This window comes from Bufo bufo, chromosome 3 (assembly GCF_905171765.1).
Source record: "Bufo bufo chromosome 3, aBufBuf1.1, whole genome shotgun sequence".
In the NCBI taxonomy this organism is placed as follows: Eukaryota; Metazoa; Chordata; class Amphibia; order Anura; family Bufonidae; genus Bufo; species Bufo bufo.
The window spans coordinates 669,289,635-669,309,551 of record NC_053391.1 but is presented as its reverse complement, the minus strand read 5'-3'; positions in this window follow the sequence as shown (position 1 = coordinate 669,309,551).

The window sequence follows — 19,917 nt, the reverse complement described above, 5'->3', positions numbered from 1 at the left end:
GGTTTAACTTCTAGGTATACATTTTCTTTAGAGTTGTTAAAATTCAGTTATTTTGGGCTCTTTACCTGAACTGTCAAATTTTTGTATCAGGAAGAAAAGCAAAATTTGAAATACTAACAAGTAAAGTACTTGTCACATTGTGAAGCTATTTTCCTGTACTCTAGTCATTTTTTACTGTGTCACAACATATCAAAATTTAAAAAAAAACTATTTTAACACCAACTAATTAATCATTTAAATGAGTGTGGAAGACAAGTAGAAAATTAGAAGCATGTGCCGGAAAACTGACTGTGATTAGCGTAATTATAATTTTACTGTATATTAAAGGGATTCTGTCATGATATTTTAGGCCTATAACCTAAACATATGGCCAGGTCCGTACTAATAACCTGAATCCGAAACTGTCCTTATTAAATCTGCCTGTGGCTCTATTAGCACATAAAACAGTTTTTTATAACCTGTCATTCACCTACCTAAGGTGCCCAAGGGGACGTCGCTTCATACAGTGTGCCCGGCTGCACCCACCGCCGCCTTCCCAGTTGAAATTGCCGAGTTCCTCACCTCAGCGCCGCCTCCGCAATCGTCCGGTCCCTCTGCCAGATCCCGCGCGTGCGCACTAGGCATAACCTGAAGGACCGGACGATTGCTGAGGCGGCACTGAGGTGAGGAAGGCGGCGCTGGGCACCAGACGGAGATGGGTGCAGCCGGGCACACTGTATGAAGCGACGTCCCCTTGGGCACCTTAGGTAGGTGAATGACAGGTTATAAAAACCTGTTTTATGTGCTAATAGAGCCACAGGCAGATTTAATAAGGGCAGTTTCGGATTCAGGTTATTAGTACGGACCTGAACATATGTTTAGGTTATAGGCCTAAAATGTCATGACAGAATCCCTTTAAGTTACTGAAAGCAAGCATTGTGTATTGTGGGCATTCGCTCTGGTAGTTGGGACAAGCGGGTGCAGTACAGAGGCAAAATACAAGTTCATAATTCAAATGTCCGTGTTTATTCACACATAAGGTCAAACAAAAAAAACACTCTTTGCAGGGTTGGTGTTTGTTCACACCGAGTAGAAAGTTTGTGGATAACAAAAAACATCACCTTGTCGGCGGTTCTGCCTCCAGCAGTCCAAATGCAGGTTTTAGGTGGCCTGCTCTCCCAACACACAGCTCTCAGCTTTTCAGCCCAGCACAGGGCTTAGTTCCCACACCAGCGATTGCCAGAGCTCCTCTGTCAGAGGTAATCTGCTTTGCCAAATTTTACAAAAAAATTAGCTTAGTGATGAATCACTTCAAGCACATTTCTCTGTAAGTAGTGGGTGCAATGACAGGGAGCGGCAATTGCGCCACCTTCTATCATTGTAACCCTAAGATGCTATGTTCATACATGATCACAGCATCTGATATACATAATGGTGTAAAATGTAAAAAAAAAATAACAATCACACTTGCCTCGTCTATTTGCCCGTGATGATGCCTGCTGTTGCGATGACATCATATGTCACGGGCATGGGGTTTCGTGCGAGATCTTCAAGCAGAATGGCAGCAGCCGGCCCATCATGAAAAATGGATGAGACAAGTATGATTTTTTTTTTTTTTTACGCTATTTCAGGTTAAATCAATTTGCTACCATGAAGCACGAGGAAATTCTGCTTTGCAGAAATTCAAATTTATCCTGAAATTTGTATCAAAGTCGATTCTATCAACACTAGTTATTACAGATGTGTATTCATTTAAATTTTCCTTTATATAACTGTAACAGTGGCTGCTGTACGCCGCTGTTCCCCCGCTTACCGCTGTGGACCTGGGTTCCGTGCTCAGCGGTGATCCTTCCGTCCTGGGCTCTGTCGCATTACGTGCTGTGGTGCTAAGGGTTCCGCTCCACAGGTTCTGCTCAGCCCTGGCCACAGCATGCTTGCTGCTGGTTTGTGGTTAGGGGTGGCGCACATCACTCCCTGGGCTGCATGGGTTGGGTCATGTGACTTCGCTGACCAACCCAGGCTCTCCTGCAGATACTAAAGTGGCTCAGCCCACTACCCAGATGCCTCAGTGTTAAGGTCCTTGTGTTTACTAAGTTCCTGATACTCACGTGTGCTCCTGACTTATATTTCGTTCCTGGATTCTGCTACTCATCTGATCCCTGTCTGCTTGCCTTGACTCTCCTGTTGCCGATCCGTATTGCCTGACCTGTTCCTGTGCCACCTGCCCTGACCTTTTGCCTGTCTGACTACGCCTCTGCCTCATCCTTCGGTCCTGCACTTCTGCTCCTGGTAACGACCACGCCTGCCTGACTACGCTTGTACTTCTGGTACCTACTCAGGTATCTCCTGGTCTGCCTGGACCAGATGCCTTGTGTGCCTACCCTCCTCAAGAGGTTGCAACCTGGTATTCCCCTCGGGAAAGTCTATCCCCACCATCAGGGGTACAGTGAAGAATCGAGGGGTACATTTAGATAACACCCTTAGAGGAGGTGGGACACGTGGCACAGTGGATTCACACTCTCTGGTTCGTGAAATTCTGCTTCGCGGCAAATCAAATTTATCCTGAAATTTGTATCAAAGTTGTGTCTCTTATCACTAGTTATTACAGATTTGTATTAATTTTAATTTTCTTTTATATAACTGTAACAGTGGCTTCTGTACACCGCTGTTCCCCCGCTTACCGCCGTGGACCTGGGCTTCGTGCTCAGTGGTGATCCTTCCGTTCACAGCTGCAGTCCTGGGCTCTGTTGCTGTACGTGCTGTAGTGCTGAGGATTCCGCTCCACAGGTTCCACTCAGCCCTGGCCACAGCATGCTTGCTGCTGGTTTCTGGTTACACTGCCCTAGGGGCGGCACACATCACTACCTGGCCTACATGAGTTGGGTCATGTGACCTCGCTGACCAACCCAGGCTCTCCTGCAGGTACTAAAGTGGCTCAGCCCCCTTTCCCAGATGCCTCAGTGTCAAGGTCCTTGTGTTTGCTAAGTACCTGATACTCACGTGTGCTCCTGACTTATACTTTGTTCCTGGATTCTGCTACTCGTCTGATCCCTGCCTGCTTGCCTTGACTCTCCTGTTGCCGATCCGGATTGCCAGACCTGTTCCTGTGCCACCTGCCCTGACTTTTTGCCTGTCTGACTTCATCTCTGCCTCATCCTTTGGTCCTGCACTGTTGCTCCTGGTAACTACCACGCCTGCCTGACTACGCTTGTACTTCTGGTACCTACTCGGTTATCTCCTGGTCTGCCTGGACCAGCTGCTTCGTATGCCTACCCTCCTCAAGAGGTAGTGACCTGGTGCTCCCCTCGGCAAAGTCTATCCCCACCATCAGGGGTGCTGTGAAGAATCAGGGGGTACATTTAGACAACGCCCTAAGAGGAGGTGGGACACATGGCACAGTGGGTTCACACCAGCTGGTTCATGACAATAACATCTTCTGTATCTAAGGCTAATTTCGCACTAGTGCTAAATTGTTCCAGTAGAGGAGCAGTCTGTCAGAGTTCATGGCATCCGACATAGCTGGAAACTGCTGGAACACCACCGGGCCCCATTGAATATAATAGGACCCAGTCGGCATCTGGCCTGTTTCCGGCATCAGTCCTTAGATTTGGCCAGACAAATATTGCTGTAAAATGACATGGATAAATAGTATTACCTGCCTGTCTCTTACTGTACATAACTCGAAGGTACAGACAGAAAGGTAAAGTACAAGTTTCTCAGAGAAAAAAAGAGGGGCAGCAATGCCACATATTTATATAGAAACACCCTACCATAGCGCCACATATTTATATAGAAACACCCTACCAAAATGCCACATTTATATTGAAACACCCTACCATAGCGTCACATATTTATATAGAAACACCCTACCATAATGCCACATACTTATATAGAAGCACCCTACCATAAAGCTACATTTTTACATAGAAACACCCTACCATAGCGCCACATATTTATATAGAAATACCTTACTATAGCGCCAAATACTTATATAAAAACACCCTACCATAGCGCCATATATTTATATAGAAACACCCTACCATAGTGCCACATTCTTATTTAGAAACACCCTACCATAGTGCCACATACTTATATAGAAATACCCCACCATAGTTCCACAGAGCTCTGGCGTATGTCAGGTGAAAGGGATTATAGTAACAGGTTTATGCTCTATCTGAGGGCAGTATAAGCTATTGACAGAGACTCTGATTCCGACATTGAGTCAGTTATAGTTGAGCAACTCAAATTTTTCGAAAAATTCGGCTTCTCAGAGAATGCAAAGCTTTCACATTTTAATTTGGGCAAATCACTCAAAATGGCGTATGCCATTTTACAGAGCAAAAGACAGCACTACAGGACAGGGAAGATGAAGAAGGATAATCACATGACCACTAGTGGGGTCCTGACTGGTGGGCTTGCCCATAATGTCTTTCAGGCCACCTCAGCCAATCAGGAAGTATGATATTGACATGTGTGACTGACACTATATAAGATCCCAAACAAGGAAGCCATGTGTATTCCGGGATTTTACACTGATGTCAGAGAGAGAGCACAGCGTTTTAGATGCTGGTCTTAATAACCCCTGCGCCGGCCTCTACATAACTTTGGCTTATCCACCACCGGTCTAAATCTATGACAGCTTCCTTGCTAGCTTACATTTAGACCATTTTCTACGCCTAAAACAGGCACAGAAATTGATAAATAAGATGGCCCTGCCAGCCCGACGCCTTCCACACCCACGCTATGCCCACTTTCTTAGACCTGCCGTGAGCAGGGAAATGTCACCGATTGTGGCGCAAATATCTTTTGTGTCACAATTTCCACCAAAAATAGGCGAATTTCTGTTAGTAAATGATCCCCATAATTTTTCTAAACAAAGTCCTGCCGCTTTTACAGATGTAGTACACAACAGTTAGGCAGTTTTCTAAATGGTCTAAATGTAAGATCAAGAACTGAAATTACACCTGGATTATGGCACATTTACTATGTGAGACCTTTGCAAAAGTCCCATCTCCACACCAGGCAACTCCATGGAGTACTTTTACAGAGACATAGGCGTACACCACATTGCACTTGCACCAAATATATTATTGTTGTGTGATATTTAATAATTTTGGGTCAACCTCACAAAGCAGAGACAGACTTAAAACTGACACCAAAACCACCACAAATGATAAACTCCTCCCCTAGGTGTCCCAGTCTTAGGAAATCTAATTTGCGTACATTTGGGTATCTTGGAAAGATATTCAATTTAACTTTTCTTCCAAACAGAAAACAACACTAAGACTACCTGATGCCAGCAAATGTGAAACACTAAACTTTGCATATATGTTTCGCTGAAAGGCAGAGCAGCGTTGGCCAGACAACAATACTCCTAATGCATACTTGTTGGTTTCCCTAATTAGAAAGAAAACCCCTAAGAGTACCCCTCAGCTAACTAGAATAATTCACAGGGCCCCTGTCACGCTGTTCTGCACCTCATTTGCCTGGGCGAACAGAGTCACACAGGGGAGGAACTGCTCTGTGTCCTTTATCAAAAAATGTAATCCTGGCTTTCTCTGCGACAACTCAAAATCAGAACCATGGTGCCCAACAACGGGAAGAACATGGTTTCGGTGCTGCGTCAAGGAGGGCTGAGCCATGCGCCCTGCATGGCACACGTGTTCAATCTGGTTGTCAAGTGGTTCCTGAAATCTTCCACCCATCTGCAAGACATCCTAAAAATGGCCAGGAAACTTTGCATGCACTTCAGCCACTCGTACACTGCACCCTCCTTGAGTTGCAGCGACAGAACGGCATCCCTGAACATAGGCTGATATGCGACATTTGCATCCATTGGAATTCCACCCTCCATATGTTGGACCGACTATACGAACAGAGAAAGGCCATAATCAATTTCTTGATGATCCAAGCGGACAGGAGTACTCCTCATTGTAACTTTGATGTCAGCCAGTGGCAGCTCATGCATGACACCTGCAGTTTGCTCAGGCCCATTGAGGAGGCCACGTTATTTGTCAGTCGCCAGGACTACGGGATGAACAACGTCATTCCATTGCTTCATGTCCTGGAACAGATGCTGGTAAATCTGTCTGGTCAGGGGACTGGAGACGTGGCGTCTAGATCTCATGGCCACATGAGTCCTGTGGGGGCTGAACTGGAGGAGGAGGAGGAGGACATTCGAGCACAAGCAATTTGTAGTGAAATGGGTGGTTTTTCTACACAGGTGACAGGAGAGGAGGAGCAGCCAGATGAGCTACAGGGCGATGAGGAAGACGAGGCAGAGGACCCAGACACACCGTGGCAGTATGCAGTGGAGATGGAGGAAGAGAGCCCCTCTGAGTCACTTGCACAAATGGACCAATGTATGCTCACTTGCTTGTGTAGTGACAGTCAAATTGTCACCATTCGGCAGAGGGATGACTTCTGGCTCTCCACCTTGTTGGACTCTTGCTACCGGTTCAAAATGGGGGCCTTTTTTAATCCTGCTGAGAGAGAGGACAAACTGAACTACTATAGAGACATCCTATGTAGTGAGTTGGCAGCTGTCTATCTGCACCATCATCCATCCTCTGGCAGGTCTGACCGGGGGGGCCCTCTGCGCTCACATTCCACTAGACTACTGGGCAGCCAAACAAAATTTGTGGCCGCAATTAGCAGAGTTTACCCTGGAAAAGCTGTCCTGCTGGGCCAGTAGTGTTGCATCAGAGCAGGTGTTTAGTGCGGCGGGGGCCATTGTTACCCCAAGAAGAACTCGCCTGTCCACCCAAAATGTGGAGAAACTGACCTTTGTGAAGATGAATCAGGCGTGGATCAGCCAGGATTATCAAACACCAGTGCTTGATGTGCAGCGGACGCCTCCCCCCAGGGCCCTTTAAGAGGAAAAAGGTACTTGTTTTCGTGACGCCAGTTGCAGTGAAGCAACAAGGGCACAGGGCCCCTTTTAGTGATACTGTGGATACTGTGGATGTGTAGGAACTCCAGAGTAGTGTAGGGTGGCCAGGAGGAAAAGAAACAGAGATTTAAGCTTGTCAGCTTAGGCCATTCTGTGGTCTCATCATGCTGCTTCCAGCTCACCACTATGTCGCTGGGCCACTCTGTGGTCTCCTCATGCTGCTGCCACTTTACCACTCTGTGGTCTCCTCATGCTGCTGCCACCTCACCAGTATGTCACTGGGCCACACTGTGGTCTCCTCATGCTGCTACCACCTCACCACTATGTAGCTGGGCCACTCTGTGGTCTCCTTATGCTGCTGCCACCTTACCACTCTGTAGTCTCCTGATACCTCACCACTCTGTCACAGGGCCACTCTGTGGACTTCTCATGCTGTTCCCACCCTCCCCACTCAATTACTGGGCCACTATTTTGCCTTTTCGGCCTGGTTGACATCATCATTTATTTGACCCTTCTTCTGATCTGTCAGAAGGAAGGAAAAATGAGACGCACAACGGATCCTGTTTATGTAGGAGCTGTAAGGCCTGTATGACATGGTCCCTATTTTGCATCAGAATTGGCTTATGGTTTGTTAGTAGAGTTGAGCGAACACCTGGATGTTCGGGTTCGACGAGTTCGGCCGAACTTTCGAAAAATGTTCGGGTTCGGGATCCGAACTCGACCCGAACTTCATCCCGAACCCGAACCCCATAGAAGTCAATGGGGACCCGAACTTTTGGGCACTAAAAAGGCTGTAAAACACACCCGGAAAGGGCTAGAGGGCTGCAAAAGGCAGCAAAATGTAGTTAAATCCCCTGCAAACAAATGTAGATAGGGAAATGATGAGTTAACATAAAATAAATAAAAATTAAACAATATTAATTGGAGTGAGGTCCCATAGCACAGAATCAGGCTTCAAGTCACCCACCAATGGAGAAGGTCACTTACTATTATTTTGACCACAGCACCCAGACAAAGGAGAGAGGTCCCACAGCAGAGAACCAGGCATCATATCACCCACCACAGGAGTAGGCCACCATTTAGTTACTTTGACCCCTACACCCAGACGGAGGAGAGAGGTTACACAGCAGAGAATCAGGCATTTAGATCACCCACCACAGGAGTAGGCCACCATTGAATCAGACCCCGGCAACCATGTCAGATGGCACAAGCATAAGCTTTATATCAATCAGCACAGGAGAAGGCGACTTTGACAGACTTTGACCCCTACACCCGGACGGAGGAGAGAGGTTTCAAAGCAGAGAATCAGGCATTTAGATCACCCACCACAGGAGTAGGCCCCAATTTAATGGGACCCCGGCAACCATGTCAGATGGCACAACCATCAGCTTCATATCAATCAGCACAGGAGAAGGCGACTTTGAAAGACTTTGACCCCTACACCCAGACGGAGGAGAGAGGTTTCGCAGCAGAGAATCAGGCATTTAGATCACCCACCACAGGAGTAGGCCCCCATTGAATCAGACCCTGGCAACCATGTCAGATGGCACAACCATCAGCTTTATATCAATCAGCACAGGAGAAGGCGACTTTGAAAGACTTTGACCCCTACACCCAGATGGAGGAGAGAGGTTTCACAGCAGAGAATCAGGCATCATATCAACCACCACAGGAGAAGCCACCATTTAGTTACTTTGACCCCTGCACCCAGGAAGAGGAGAGAGGCACCACAGCACATATTCTGGCATCATATCAGCCACCACAGGAGAAGCCACCATTGAGTTACTTTGACCCCCGCACCCAGGAAGAGGAGAGAGGCACCACAGCACATATTCTGGCATCATATCAGCCACCACAGGAGAAGCCACCATTGAGTTACTTTGACCCCTGCACCCAGGAAGAGGAGAGAGGCCCCACAGCACATATTCTGGCATCATACTAACCACCACAGGAGAAGCCACCATTGAGTTACTTTGACCCCTGCACCCAGGAAGAGGAGAGAGGCACCACAGCACATATTCTGGCATCATATCAGCCACCACAGGAGAAGCCACCATTGAGTTACTTTGACCCCTGCACCCAGGAAGAGGAGAGAGGCCCCACAGCACATATTCTGGCATCATATCAGCCACCACAGGAGAAGCCACCATTTAGTTACTTTGACCCCTGCACCCAGGAAGAGGAGAGAGGCACCACAGCACATATTCTGGCATCATATCAGCCACCACAGGAGAAGCCACCATTGAGTTACTTTGACCCCTGCACCCAGGAAGAGGAGAGAGGCCCCACAGCACATATTCTGGCATCATACTAACCACCACAGGAGAAGCCACCATTGAGTTACTTTGACCCCTGCACCCAGGAAGAGGAGAGAGGCCCCACAGCACATATTCTGGCATCATATCAGCCACCACAGGAGAAGCCACCATTGAGTTACTTTGACTCCCGCACCCAGGAAGAGGAGAGAGGCACCACAGCACATATTCTGGCATCATATCAGCCACCACAGGAGAAGCCACCATTGAGTTACTTTGACCCCCGCACCCAGGAAGAGGAGAGAGGCACCACAGCACATATTCAGGCATCATATCACACACCACAGGAGAAGGCCTCTTTCAGTGATTTAGGCCTTTGGACCCAGACAGAGGAGAGAGGCACCACAGCACATATTCTGGCATCATATCAGCCACCACAGGAGAAGCCACCATTGAGTTACTTTGACCCCTGCACCCAGGAAGAGGAGAGAGGCCCCACAGCACATATTCTGGCATCATATCAGCCACCACAGGAGAAGCCACCATTTAGTTACTTTGACCCCTGCACCCAGGAAGAGGAGAGAGGCACCACAGCACATATTCTGGCATCATATCAGCCACCACAGGAGAAGCCACCATTTAGTTACTTTGACCCCTTCACCCAAACAGAGGAGAGAGGTTCCACATCAGAGAATCAGGCATCATATCAACCACCACAGGAGTAGGCCACAATTTAATGGGACCCCGGCAACCATGTCAGATGGCACAACCATCAGCTTCATATCAATCAGCACAGGAGAAGACGACTTTGAAAGACTTTGACCCCTACACCCAGACGGAGGAGAGAGGTTTCACAGCAGAGAATCAGGCATTTAGATCACCCACCACAGGAGTAGGCCCCCATTGAATCAGACCCTAGCAACCATGTCAGATGGCACAACCATCAGCTTTATATCAATCAGCACAGGAGAAGCCACCATTGAGTTACTTTGACCCCTGCACCCAGGAAGAGGAGAGAGGCCCCACAGCACATATTCTGGCATCATATCAGCCACCACAGGAGAAGCCACCATTGAGTTACTTTGACCCCCGCACCCAGGAAGAGGAGAGAGGCACCACAGCACATATTCTGGCATCATATCAGCCACCACAGGAGAAGCCACCATTGAGTTACTTTGACCCCTGCACCCAGGAAGAGGAGAGAGGCCCCACAGCACATATTCTGGCATCATACTAACCACCACAGGAGAAGCCACCATTGAGTTACTTTGACCCCTGCACCCAGGAAGAGGAAAGAGGCCCCACAGCACATATTCTGGCATCATATCAGCCACCACAGGAGAAGCCACCATTTAGTTACTTTGACCCCTGCACCCAGGAAGAGGAGAGAGGCACCACAGCACATATTCTGGCATCATATCAGCCACCACAGGAGAAGCCACCATTTAGTTACTTTGACCCCTTCACCCAAACAGAGGAGAGAGGTTCCACATCAGAGAATCAGGCATCATATCAACCACCACAGGAGTAGGCCACAATTTAGTTTATTTGACCCCTGCACCCAGGAAGAGGAGAGAGGCCCCACAGCACATATTCTGGCATCATATCACACACCACAGGAGAAGGCCTCTTTCAGTGATTTAGGCCTTTGGACCCAGACAGAGGAGAGAGGTCAGAGATTAGCTTCATATCCCCCAGCACAGCAGAAGACCGCTTTATTTGACTTAGGCCTCAGCACCCAGACAGAAGACAGAGGTAGCATGGCAGAGGTTATGGCTTCATGTCACCCGTTAGTTTAACCGGCCACTTTCATCTGGTTAGGCCCCGGCGCCCAGACAGAGAAGAGTTTCATTCAACTGTGGGTTTCATAAAATTTGTATCAAATAAAGAAGTGGCCCGTAGCACAACAAGACATGTCTTAGGCAGTTAATAAGGACTACTCTGCACAAGGGAGGGACAGGTCCTGTGGGATCCATGCCTGGTTCATCTTTATGAAGGTCAGCTTGTCCACGTTGGCTGTGGACAGGCGGCTGCGCTTGTCAGTAATGACGCCCCCTGCCGTGCTGAATACGCGTTCAGATAAAACGCTGGCCGCCGGGCAGGAAAGCACCTCCAAGGCATAACATGCTAACTCTGGCCACGTGGACAATTTCGAAACCCAGTAGTTGAATGGGGCCGAACCATCCGTCAGGATGTGGAGGGGTGTGCAGACATACTGTTCAACCATGTTAGTGAAATGCTGCCTCCTGCTAACACGTTCCGTATCAGGTGTCGGTGCAGATAGCTGTGGCGTGGAGACAAAACTTTTCCACATTTCTGCCATGCTAACCCTGCCCTCAGATGAGCTGGCCGTGACACAGCTGCGTTGGCGACCTCTTGCCACTCCTCTGCCTTCACCTTCCACCTGTTCCCCTGTGACATGTGGGAATGCTCTCAAGAGCGCCTCTATCAGTGTGCGCTTGTACTCGCGCATCTTACGGTCGCGCTCCAGTTCAGGAATTAAAGTGGGCACATTGTCTTTATACCGGGGATCCAGCAGGGTGGCCACCCAGTAGTCTGCACACGTTAAAACGTGGGCAACTCTGCTGTCGTTGCGCAGGCATTGGAGCATATATTCGCTCATGTGGGCCAGGCTACCCATGGGTAAGGACAAGCTGTCCTCTGTGGGAGGCGTATCGTCATCGTCCACCGTATCCCCCCAGCCACGCACCAGTGATGGGCCTGGGCTGCCACCCCGCTGTGAACTTGCGTCATCCTCGTCCCCCTCCACCTCCTCCTCCTCATCCTCCTCGTCCTCCAGTACAGTGCCTTGGCTGGCGACTTGTGAACCTGTCCTCTGCTGCTTAAACAAACCTCCCTCTGAGCCACTTCGAACAGATTGGCCCGAAAGTGTTAGAAACGAGCCCTCATCCTCCTCCTCCTCCTCCATCTGGGCCACCTCCTCTAACATCATTGCCCTAAGTGTTTTCTCAAGGAGACATAGAAGTGGTATTGTAACGCTGATAACAGTGTCATCGCCACTGGCCATGTTGGTGGAGTACTCGAAACAGCGCAGCAGGGCACACAGGTCTCGCATGGAGGCCCAATCATTGGTGGTGAAGTGGTGCTGTTCGGCAGTACGACTGACGCGAGCGTGCTGCAGCTGAAACTCCACTATGGCCTGCTGCTGCTCGCACAGTCTCTCCAGAATGTGCAAGGTGGAGTTCCACCGGGTGGGCACGTCGCATATGAGGCGGTGAGCGGGAAGGCCGAAGTTCCGCTGTAGCGCAGACAGGCGAGCAGCGGCAGGATGTGAACGGCGGAAGCGCGCACAGACGGCCCGCACTTTATGCAGCAGCTCTGACATGTTGGGGTAGTGGTGAATGAACCTCTGCACCACCAAGTTCAGCACATGCGCCAGGCAAGGGATGTGCGTCAAACCGGCTAGTCCCAGAGCTGCCACGAGATTTCGCCCATTATCGCACACCACCAGGCCGGGCTTGAGGCTAACCGGCAGAAACCACTCGTCGGTCTGTTGTTCAATACCCCGCCACAACTCCTTTGCGCTGTGGGGCCTGTCCCCCAAACATATGAGTTTCAGAATGGCCTGCTGACGTTTACCCCGGGCTGTGCTGAAGTTGGTGGTGAAGGTGTGTGGCTGACCGGATGAGCTGGTGGAAGCAGTGGAGGAGGAAGCCGAGTAGGAGGAGGAGGCTACAGGAGGCAGAGAATGATGCCCTGCGATCCTAGGGGGCAGAAGGACGTGCGCCAAGGAACTGTCCGCCGGGGGCCCAGCCGCCACTACATTCATCCAGTGTGCAGTTAGTGAGATATAGCGTCCCTGGCCGTGCTTACTGGTCCACGTATCTGTGGTTAGGTGGACCTTGCCACAAATGGCGTTGCGCAGTGCACACTTGATTTTATCGGACACTTGCATGTGCAGGGAAGGCACGGCTGTCTTGGAGAAGTAGTGGCGGCTGGGAACCACATACTGCGGGACAGCCATGGCCATCAGCTGTTTGAAGCTGTCTGTGTCCACCAGCCGGAATGACAGCATTTCAAAGGCCAGCAGTTTAGAAATGCTGGCGTTCAGGCCAAGGGCTCGAGGGTGACTCGGGGGGAATTTGCGCTTCCTCTCTAAGGTTTGAGATATTGAGAGCTGAACGCTGCTGTGTGATATAGTGGAGACGCTAGTTGACGGTGGCGGTGGTGGTGGTGTCGGTGGCACATCCTCTGTTTGCTGCTCGGCAGTTGGCAACATTCCTCTCGAGGCGGAAGCCGAGGCAGCAGCGGTAGAGGGAGCAGGGGGAGCCTCAGCGAGTGCCTGGTTTTTAAGGTGTGTACCCCACTGCAGTTCATGCTTTGCATGTAGATGCCTGGTCATGCAGGTTGTGCTGAGGTTCAGAACGTTAATGCCTCGCCTCAGGCTCTGATGGCAGAGCGTGCAAGTCACTCGGGTCTTGTCGGTAGGACATTGTTTAAAGAAGTGCCATGCCAGGGAACTCTTTGAAGCTGCCTTTGTGGGGCTGGGTCCCTGTTGGCGATGTCCAGTAGCAGGCGAACTCTGGGGGCGGCGGCTCGTCTGCTTTGGCCCCCTGCTCCCTCTTTGGCTTCGCTGTTGTCTCGGTCTCACCACTACCTCTTCCTCTGAACTGTGAAAGTCATCGCCACGACCTTCAGTCCATGTGGGGTCTAAGACCTCATCGTCCTCTGCATCGTCTTCCACCCAGTCTCCCTCCCTGACCTCCTCCTGTTCAGTCTGCACACTGCAAAAAGACGCGGCAGTGGGCACCTGTGTTTCGTCATCATCAGAGAGTCGGTGACTCTGCTGTGGTGGTATTCCCATGTCCTCTTCATCTGGAGACATAAGTGGTTGTGCGTCAGTGCATGGTATGTCTTCCTCCACTGGGGAAGGGCTAGGTGGACGCCCCTGGGAAACCCTGGAAGCAGAGTCTTCAAACAGAAGAAGAGACTGCTGCATAACTTGTGGCTCAGACCGTTTCCCTGATATGCTTGAGGGTGATGTGACAGACTGATGGGCTTGGTTTTCAGGTGCCACCTGTGCGCTTTCCGCAGAAGACTGGGTGGAAGACCATGTGGTGAACGTGCTGGAAGCACTGTCGGCCACCCAATCGATTAATGCCTGTACCTGCTCAGGCCTTACCATCCTAAGAGCGGCATTGGGCCCCACGAGATATTGCGGTACATTCTGCCGGCTAGTTGAGGGAGTTCGTTCCCTACTGTGTGCGCCTGGGGCCGAACGGCCACGTCCTCTACCAGCAACAGAGGCTCCACGGACACCACCACGACCGCGTCCTCGTCCCTTAATAGTATTTTTCTTCATTGTTGCGATTCAACTCGCACCACAATGAAATATATTATTTTTTATAAGCAAAATCCCCTCACTGGAATACTTTCAGTTTTTTGACTGTATGGATTACAGATGGAATGACTGTTATATGTGAGTACCGCTTTCTTTGACAGATTCTAGTATGGGTACATATATGTTTTCCCAACCCCAGCACATTAGTTTGCTAATTCCAGATGTATGAAACGCAGGCCTAACTGTATCTAGTATATTGAACGCCAGATAAACTAACTTGGCCTTTTTTAAATAAAAAAAAAATTCCCTCACTGGAATACTTTCAGTCTTTTGACTGTATGGATTACAGATGAAATGACTGTTATATGTGAGTACCGCTTTCTTTGACAGATTCTAGTATGGGTACATATATGTTTTCCCAACCCCAGCACATTAGTTTGCTAATTCCAGATGTACAGTAGGTGAACCCGATTTTGTGTCAATCTCGCTCTCTTTCTCGGCGAGTTTGAGCACCTACGAGCCCCATCGCGGGAGCCAGCGCCGAGCTGGCTTGCCGCGATGGAGACAGAGCCGTCATAGAAGCGACTGGAGATCCGACTTGGATTCCCGCCAATTCTACACGTGTGCTGCGTTTGTTATGAATCCTGAGGGGGAAGTCCCTGCCGGATTTTAAATAAAAATCCGGCATGGGTCCCCCCCTCAGGAGCATACCGGGCCCTTAGGTCTGTTATGGGTTGTAAGGAGAGCCCCCCCTACGCCGAAAAAAACGGCGTAGGGGGTCCCCCTACAATCCATACCAGACCCGTATCCAAAGCACGCTACCCGGCCAGCCAGGAAGGGAGTGGGGACGAGCGAGCGCCCCCCCCCCCTCCTGAGCCGTACCAGGCTGCATGCCCTCAACATGGGGGGGTTGGGTGCTCTGGGGCAGGGGGCGCACTGCGGCCCCCCCACCTCAGAGCACCCTGTCCCCATGTTGATGAGGACAGGGCCCCTTCCCGACAACCCTGGCCGTTGGTTGTCGGGGTATGCGGGCGGGAGGCTTATCGGAATCTGGGAGCCCCCTTTAATAAGGGGGCCCCCAGATACCGGCCCCCCACCCTAAGTGAATGAGTATGGGGTACATCGTACCCCTACCCATTCACCTGCAAGAAAAGTGGTAAAAACACAAATAAACCACACAGTGTATTAAAATATTTTATTTTTCTGCTCCGGAGGCCGCCCCCTGTCTTCTTTATTAGCTCTTTTACCAGGGGGGGCTCTTCTTCTTCCGCTATCCCGACGGGTCTTCTCCGCTATCCGGGGGGTCTTCTCAACTCTCCGGGGTTCTCCTTCTGTCTTCGCCGCTCTCCGTTGTTGACTCGGCGCACCCCGGTTCTTCGTCTCGCGAGATCTCGGATTTTAGCGAGACGAAGAACCGGGGTGCGCCGAGTCAACAACGGAGAGCGGCGAAGACAGAAGGAGAACCCCGGTTCTTCGTCTCGCTAAATTTTTATTTAAAATCCGAGATCTCGCGAGAGCCCCCGTTTTTTTCGGCGTAGGGGGGGCTCTCCTTACAACCCATAACAGACCTAAGGGCCCGGTATGCTCCTGAGGTGGGGACCCATGCCGGATTTTTATTTAAAATCCGGCGGGGACTTCCCCCTCAGGATTCATAACAAACGCCGCACACGTGTAGAATTGGCGGGAATCCAAGTCGGATCTCCCATCGCTTCTATGACGCGCTTGCTGGGATGTGAGTGCGAGATCTCGGCACCATGTCACCGAGTATCAGCGTGATGCTGTCGTGCTAAAAGCACAATATCACAAACACCTACTGTATGAAACGCAGGCCTAACTGTATCTAGTATATTGAACGCCAGATAAACTAACTTGGCCTTTTTTAAATAAAAAAAATCCCCTCACTGGAATACTTTCAGTCTTTTGACTGTATGGATTACAGATGGAATGACTGTTATATGTGAGTACCGCTTTCTTTGACAGATTCTAGTATGGGTACATATATGTTTTCCCAACCCCAGCACATTAGTTTGCTAATTCCAGATGTATGAAACGCAGGCCTAACTGTATCTAGTATATTGAACGCCAGATAAACTAACTTGGCCTTTTTTAAATAAAAAAATTCCCTCACTGGAATACTTTCAGTCTTTTGACTGTATGGATTACAGATGGAATGACTGTTATATGTGAGTACCGCTTTCTTTGACAGATTCTAGTATGGGTACATATATGTTTTCCCAACCCCAGCACATTAGTTTGCTAATTCCAGATGTATGAAACGCAGGCCTAACTGTATCTAGTATATTGAACGCCAGATAAACTAACTTGGCCTTTTTTAAATAAAATAAAAATTCCCTCACTGGAATACTTTATGGCTTTTCACTGTATGGATTACAGGTGGACTGGTATTAGTAGGGGTGACACAAGCACACCCAAGTCCCTGATGTAGGATTTCTATGGCACAGACCACTATTACAAGTGATTAATGGACGTTGGGAGAGATTGTGCTGCAGCACTAGTCCCAAGATGGCCGCCGCCTATCAGCCCAGTAACATGTGCCACAAAATGGTCTGCACAACCTTTAAAAAAAATAGCCTTGGACTGTGCTGCTAAATCGCTATTGGTCTGAATCCCAGGTGTAGATGTCTGACTTGTTTGGAGCTTTGGAATGCACACTGTGGCAGCTTCTGCTGCAGCACTACAAGTCGCAAAATGGCGGCCGGCGGTCAGCCCAGGTACATGTGGATGGAAAAATCACTCTGGCCACTCTAAAAATAGCCAATCCCTATCAAAAAAGCAGCTCAGCTGCAGTTGTTCAGATGAATCACAGGTGGAGGAGAGAAATTTGCTTCCAGTTATTCAATTATCCCTGCCTATTCTCGCCCTAGCATCAGCTGCGTCTATCCCTGTTCTATTCACATCGGGAGTGAGCACGTCCCGACGTGCGCACAAGCTTATAAAGAGGCTGAGTCACATGCTGCACTTGGCCAATCACAGCCTTGCCAATAGTAGGCATGGCTGCGATGGCATCTTAGGGCAAGTAGTATGATGCATGTTGATTGGCTGCTTTGCAGCCTTTCAAAATGCGCCAAAATACATGCCGAACGACGAACCCGAACCCGAACTTTTACGAAAAAGTTCGGGTTCGGGTCCGTGTCACGAACACCCCAAAATTCGGTACGGACCCGAACTATGCTCGAACTGTTCGCTCAACACTATTTGTTAGCCAAAAGCAGGAGTGGGTACAAAACACAGAAGACATGCAAATATTCCATTCACATGGCATCTCTGTTTTGGATCCACTCCTGTTTTTTTTGGGCTTTAGCAATACTGATGGATTACTGACCAAATTCTGACCGAGTGAAGGAGGATGCTCAACAGGCAGGATCTGTTTTTTAGGGGTTATTGTTCTGATGGATCAGAGAAAGGGCAAAATAATCAGTGACGTCAACACAGACTGACCTTTGTCAAGATGAATCAGGGGTGGATCAGCAAGGATTTCCACCCACCAATGCCTGATGCATCACACTAGATCATCCATGGTGCCACACTAACACTTTGACAAAAGAGACGGGTTTCTTCTGGCTACCTGCCTCAGCTACTATTCTGATGCTGCCACCTGCCTGATACCACACATCTGATGCCAAGTGCTACTTCTTTCACCCACCATCTTTAGCTGGTACTCGTATTGCCACCCACCTCCCTAATCTGTCACCGGGTCACTCTGTGGTCTACTGATGCTGCTGCCACCTCCCCACTATGTCACCTTGCCACTCTTTAGTCTCCTGATGCTGCTGCGACCTCCACACTATATCACCTTGCCACTCTGTGGTATCCTTCTGCTGCTGCTGCCCCCTCCCCACTCTGTCACCGGGTCACTCTGTCATCTCCTCATGCTGCTGCCACCTCCACACTATGTCACCTTTCCACTCTGTGGTCTCCTGATGCTGCTGCTGCCACCTCCACACTGTCATTGTGCCACTCTGTGGCCTCCTCCTGATGCTGCTGCTGCCGCCACCTCCACACTGTGTTATTGTGCCACTCTGTGGCCTCATGATGCTGCTGCCATCTTCACACTCTGTCATTGTACCACTCTGTGGCCTCCTGATGCTGCTGCCGCCACCTCCACACTGTCATTGGGCCACTCTGTGGCCTCCTGATCCTGTCGCCACCTCTACACTGTCATTGGCCCACTCTGTGGTCTCCTCATGCTGCTTCTACCTCACCACTATGTCATATGGCCACTCTGTGGACTTCTCATGCTGTTCCCATTCTCCCCACTTTATGACTGGGCCACTATTTTCCCTTTCGGCCTGGCTGACATCATCATTTATTTGACCCTTCTTCTGATCTGTCAGAAGGAAGGAAAAATTAGATGCACAACAGATCCTGTCTGTGTAGCAGCTATAAGGCCTGTATGGTCCCATCAGAATTGGCTTGTGATTTGGTAGCCAAAAGCAGGAGTTGGTACAAAACACAGAAGACATGCAAATATTCCATTCATGTGTCATCTCTGTTTTGGATCCACTCCTGTTTTTTTTTGGCATTAGCAATACTGATGGATTACTGACCAAATGCTGACTGAGTGAAGGCGGATGCTCAACAGACAGAATCTGTTTTTTGGGGGTTATTGGTCTGACGGATCAGAGGATGGGCAAAATATTCAGTGACGTCAACACAAACTTACTGCTGACACCCTCTCCACTCTGTCAGGGGGGCTCTACTTGTATAATAGTTTAATAGAACAGGTTCTGTAGACATCTATGTGGAATCAGCTGATGACGGTGTAAAAGGAGTGCGCTTCTTCTTGGCGCTAACAACGACCTGTAAGGCTGAGTTCATACTTGAGTTATTTGGTCAGTTTTGGCCCCGTGACTGCCCAAATAAGTGAAGTGTGCAGTGATTCTAAGGCCCCTTTCACACGGGCGTCATGTTTTTGGCCCGGATAAGATATGGGTGCGTTGCGGGAAAATGCACGGTTTTTCCACACGAGTGCAAAACATTGTAATGCGTTTTGCACGCGCGTGAGAAAAATCGTCATGTTTGGTGCCCAGACCCGAACCCGGAATTCTTCACAGAAGTTCGGGTTTGGCTTAGGTGTTGTGTAGATTGTGTTATTTTCTCTTATAACATGGTTATAAGGGAAAATAATAGCATTCTTAATACAGAATGCATAGTACAATAGGGCTGGAGGGGTTAAAAAAAATAAAAAAATAATTTAACTCACCTTAATCCACTTGTTCGCGCAGCCCGGCTTCTCTTCTGTCTTCTTCTTTGAGGAATAGGACCTTTGATGACTTCACTGTGCTCAAGTGTAATGCGTAAAAATCACCGCTCATGTGCACATCCCCATAGAAATGAATGGGTCCGGATTCAGTGCACGGAAATCTCGCCCATGTGAAAGGGGCCTGAGAGCGACGTCTGTCATCTGCATGTCATACGGACTCACAGTATTGTTTCACTACCACAGCAGATTCCCTATGTGTGTTACT